The 5,000-nt window shown below is 46.7% G+C and overlaps 1 protein-coding gene across 1 annotated transcript in view; it reads left to right on the forward strand.

Annotated features, from left to right (window-relative positions):
• Positions 1-1,308, forward strand: part of lamp5 (lysosomal associated membrane protein family member 5) — a 23,135-nt gene extending 21,827 nt beyond the window's left edge. Inside the window, exon 6 of the mRNA XM_079830899.1 lies at positions 1-1,308. This exon is cut by the window's left edge and continues 585 nt beyond it. The gene's annotated coding sequence lies outside the window, so the exon portion shown is untranslated.
• The last annotated feature ends 3,692 nt before the right edge of the window (positions 1,309-5,000 follow it).

Consider the following 5,000-nt stretch of genomic DNA (forward strand, 5'->3'; position numbering starts at 1 on the left):
CCTAGTCCGACATTGAAGTTTCCTAGTTGGATTTTCCTAATCTGAGTTTCCTAGTTGGAGTTTCCTAGTCTGAGTTTCTTAGTTGGAGTTTCCTAGTTGGATTTTCCTAGTCAGAGTTTCCTAGTTGGATTTTCCTAGTCAGAGTTTCCTAGTCGGAAATTGGACATAAATGATCTCTCTAGTCGTGTTTGCTACTGAGAAACTCAGATTGTATGTTTTATACACAGAATACGAGTTTACTAATCAGAAATTCCTAGTTGGAAATTCCTAGTCAGAGTTTCCTAGTTGGAAATTGGACATAAACGCCCTCTGAAGTCATATTTACTACTGAGAAACTCTGAGATAATTGTGACCTCTGAGTGTCCGAGTTGGGCGGCCCTAAACTTCCACCATGGCGAAGGGCAAGGATTGCTGCTGTGATTCTCTATTAGTTTTTCCACAACAGCTGCATCGCCTTGTATTGTTGTTTAAGTAGTGCATATTTACATATATGAATATCATAGTGTATGTTTTATACGCAGTGATGCTGCCTTCACATTGAAGTCGTGATATGAGCTCGTCCTGTTCCAGTTGTTTGTTGTCTTTAAGAACAGGAATCGTGGAGGACACTGGGTTTATTCTCGCATATTTCTTGGGGAAATCTTATTCAAGCTAAAATGTATTGAAGAGATTTCATTTTGAATAAAATGTAGGCTAAGTAGATAGTCAGCATGAATTTGACTGAAACTCCAGAATCATCAGCTTTTTCTCTATTTATAAAACATAAAATATGCTTCCACTGGTTGTTTCTATATATAATATTCAGGGCTTTAATGAAAAGACCAGGCGTTTGAGTAAAAACCCTAACCCTAGCCCAACTGGGAAACTCAGGTGTCAAAATGATCTGATTTCCTAGTGGTAAATATGACTTGAGAGCGCGTTCATGTCCCGATCATCTCCACGGCACGTGAAGGCAGCAGCATCCCGACTCCAGAAGTGGGAAGTGGGGCCTTTCCGACAGCTCATCCGTCAGAATGAAACATGACTCGGAGACGATGGGAAATCGATGAGAAGCGGCCGGACGGCAGAGTCACAGCACCGCATTAGAGATTTCCACAAATGAGCTGCGATCCTCACAGATCAATGTCTCCAGCCTCAGACACCGGACAGATTATTGATCTGGCGCTCAATTAAAACTCGCTTTCTGCTCGGACGAGGTGATTTATGCTGTGTGTGTGTGTGTGTGTGTGTGTGTGTGTACGTGCACGATACTGCAGCTCAAGTTTCATTCAAGCATGTTATATTCAATAAAACTTCACTTTTTTGGTCAATTGTTTTCTTTTTTGTCGTACTTTCAACTTTCCAGGCGCAGTTATTGCATACTCACGACACACACTCGATTCTCATTCAACAGTAAGACTAAATTATACTTTGCTCTTCTTATGGAATATGTTTACTAATCTTTGTAATATTTTTACAAGGATTGTTCTATAGACAATTGAAAAATTTGAATAATTGAAAAGAATGTTCTTAGAAATCAAGTTTGAGAATCCAAGTCGGAAATTCCTTGTCGGGAGTTGCATATTTACATAAATGAATAATCGTTTGAAGCATATTGTATGTTTTACACACAGTGATGATGCCTTCACATGCTATCAGAATTATCGTAAATATGAGTTTCCAACTCAGAGTTTCCTAGTTGGGGTTTCCTAGTTGGAAATTCTTAGTCGGAACCTGCTGACCTGATTCCCAGCATCTCTGATCTTCAGCGGGACACACACACCTCTACAGTGTCTGGTTCTGCTGATGTTCCGCTGATGTTCTGCTGATGTTCCGCTGATGTTCCACTGATGTCCTGCTGATGTTCCTCTGATGTTCCGCTGATGTCCTGCTGATGTTCCGCTGATGTTCCACTGATGTCCTGCTGATGTTCCTCTGATGTTCCGCTGATGTTCTGCTGATGTCCTGCTGATGTTCCTCTGATGTTCCGCTGATGTTCTGCTGATGTTCCGCTGATGTTCCACTGATGTCCTGCTGATGTCCTGCTGATGTTCCGCTGATGTTCCACTGATGTCCTGCTGATGTTCCGCTGATGTTCCACTGATGTCCTGCTGATGTTCCACTGATGTCCTGCTGATGTTCCTCTGATGTTCCGCTGATGTCCTGCTGATGTTCCGCTGATGTTCCACTGATGTCCTGCTGATGTCCTGCTGATGTTCCGCTGATGTTCCACTGATGTCCTGCTGATGTTCCGCTGATGTTCCACTGATGTCCTGCTGATGTTCCGCTGATGTTCCTCTGATGTCCTGCTGATGTTCCGCTGATGTTCCTCTGATGTTCCGCTGATGTCCTGCTGATGTTCCGCTGATGTCCTGCTGATGTTCCGCTGATGTTCCGCTGATGTTCCGCTGATGTCCTGCTGATGTTCCGCTGATGTTCCTCTGATGTTCCGCTGATGTCCTGCTGATGTTCCGCTGATGTTCCTCTGATGTCCTGCTGATGTCCTGCTGATGTCCTGCTGATGTCCTGCTGATGTTACACTGATGTCCTGCTGATGTTCCTCTGATGTTCCGCTGATGTTCCTCTGATGTCCTGCTGATGTTCCTCTGATGTCCTGCTGATGTTCCTCTGATGTTCCTCTGATGTTCCGCTGATGTTCCTCTGATGTCCTGCTGATGTTCCGCTGATGTTCCTCTGATGTTCCGCTGATGTTCCTCTGATGTCCTGCTGATGTTCCTCTGATGTCCTGCTGATGTTCCGCTGATGTTCTGCTGATGTCCTGCTGATGTTCCACTGATGTCCTGCTGATGTTCCGCTGATGTTCTGCTGATGTCCTGCTGATGTTCCACTGATGTCCTGCTGATGTTCCTCTGATGTTCCGCTGATGTTCCTCTGATGTCCTGCTGATGTTCCGCTGATGTTCCGCTGATGTTCCTCTGATGTCCTGCTGATGTTCCGCTGATGTGCCGCTGATGTTCCTCTGATGTCCTGCTGATGTGCCGCTGATGTTCCTCTGATGTTCCGCTGATGTCCTGCTGATGTTCCTCTGATGTCCTGCTGATGTCCTGCTGATGTTCCTCTGATGTCCTGCTGATGTTCCTCTGATGTTCCGCTGATGTTCCTCTGATGTCCCTCTGATGTCCCTCTGATGTTCCGCTGATGTCCTGCTGATGTTCCTCTGATGTTCCTCTGATGTCCTGCTGATGTTCCTCTGATGTTCCTCTGATGTTCCGCTGATGTGCCGCTGATGTTCTTCTGATGTTCCGCTGATGTCCTGCTGATGTTCCGCTGATGTCCTGCTGATGTTCCTCTGATGTTCCTCTGATGTCCTGCTGATGTTCCTCTGATGTTCCTCTGATGTCCTGCTGATGTTCCTCTGATGTCCTGCTGATGTTCCTCTGATGTCCTGCTGATGTTCCGCTGATGTTCCTCTGATGTCCTGCTGATGTTCCGCTGATGTGCCGCTGATGTTCCTCTGATGTCCTGCTGATGTTCCGCTGATGTGCCGCTGATGTTCCTCTGATGTCCTGCTGATGTTCCGCTGATGTCCTGCTGATGTGCCGCTGATGTTCCTCTGATGTTCCGCTGATGTGCCGCTGATGTTCCTCTGATGTTCCGCTGATGTCCTGCTGATGTTCCTCTGATGTCCTGCTGATGTTCCGCTGATGTGCCGCTGATGTCCTGCTGATGTTCCTCTGATGTCCTGCTGATGTTCCTCTGATGTTCCGCTGATGTCCTGCTGATGTTCCTCTGATGTCCTGCTGATGTTCCTCTGATGTTCCTCTGATGTCCTGCTGATGTTCCTCTGATGTTCCGCTGATGTCCTGCTGATGTTCCTCTGATGTCCTGCTGATGTGCCGCTGACGTTCCGCTGATGTCCTGCTGATGTGCCGCTGATGTTCCTCTGATGTTCCGCTGATGTTCCGCTGATGTCCTGCTGATGTGCCGCTGATGTTCCTCTGATGTCCTGCTGATGTTCCGCTGATGTCCTGCTGATGTTCCTCTGATGTTCCGCTGATGTCCTGCTGATGTTCCTCTGATGTTCCGCTGATGTTCCTCTGATGTCCTGCTGATATTCCGCTGATGTCCTGCTGATGTGCCGCTGATGTCCTGCTGATGTTCCGCTGATGTGCCGCTGATGTTCCTCTGATGTTCCGCTGATGTCCTGCTGATGTTCCGCTGATGTTCCTCTGATGTTCCGCTGATGTCCTGCTGATGTTCCGCTGATGTCCTGCTGATGTTCCGCTGATGTTCTGCTGATGTCCTGCTGATGTTCCGCTGATGTTCCTCTGATGTTCCGCTGATGTCCTGCTGATGTTCCGCTGATGTTCCTCTGATGTTCCGCTGATGTCCTGCTGATGTTCCGCTGATGTCCTGCTGATGTTCCGCTGATGTCCTGCTGATGTTCCTCTGATGTTCCGCTGATGTCCTGCTGATGTTCCGCTGATGTCCTGCTGATGTTCCGCTGATGTTCTGCTGATGTCCTGCTGATGTTCCGCTGATGTCCTGCTGATGTTCCGCTGATGTCCTGCTGATGTTCCGCTGATGTTCCGCTGATGTCCTGCTGATGTTCCGCTGATTCATACTGCTCTGGAGCTGCTCTGAATAAGGTCTGGAGTCTCAGACAACAAAGCACTTGAGCAGGACGAGCTCATCTCAGGATTTCCACAGCCATATGTGAAAATATATCCTTCATTTACTGATGGATGTCTGAATGAACAACAGTCTGACTTTCCTGTCCTCCATCTCACCACCGTTTCCAGAAAGACTAACCCTCCCATACACTTAAGATTTCTAAGTAGAATATCACTGTCGTCATCACTGTCATCATAGTCTTAAAATATTAAAAGATTAGAGAACATGAGGATTTTTGACCAATCACACGTTTAGAATGGAGTTGAAGACCTGGAGACGCAGAGAGAGCAGAGCTAAAGAGATGAACAAGAGCTGCAGATATGATTAATTCTGCAATAACTTCATATACACTCACCTAAAGGATTATTAGGAACACACACTAATAC

The sequence above is a fragment of the Gobio gobio genome, assembly GCF_949357685.1.
Source record: "Gobio gobio genome assembly, chromosome: 12".
NCBI lineage: Eukaryota > Metazoa > Chordata > Actinopteri > Cypriniformes > Gobionidae > Gobio > Gobio gobio.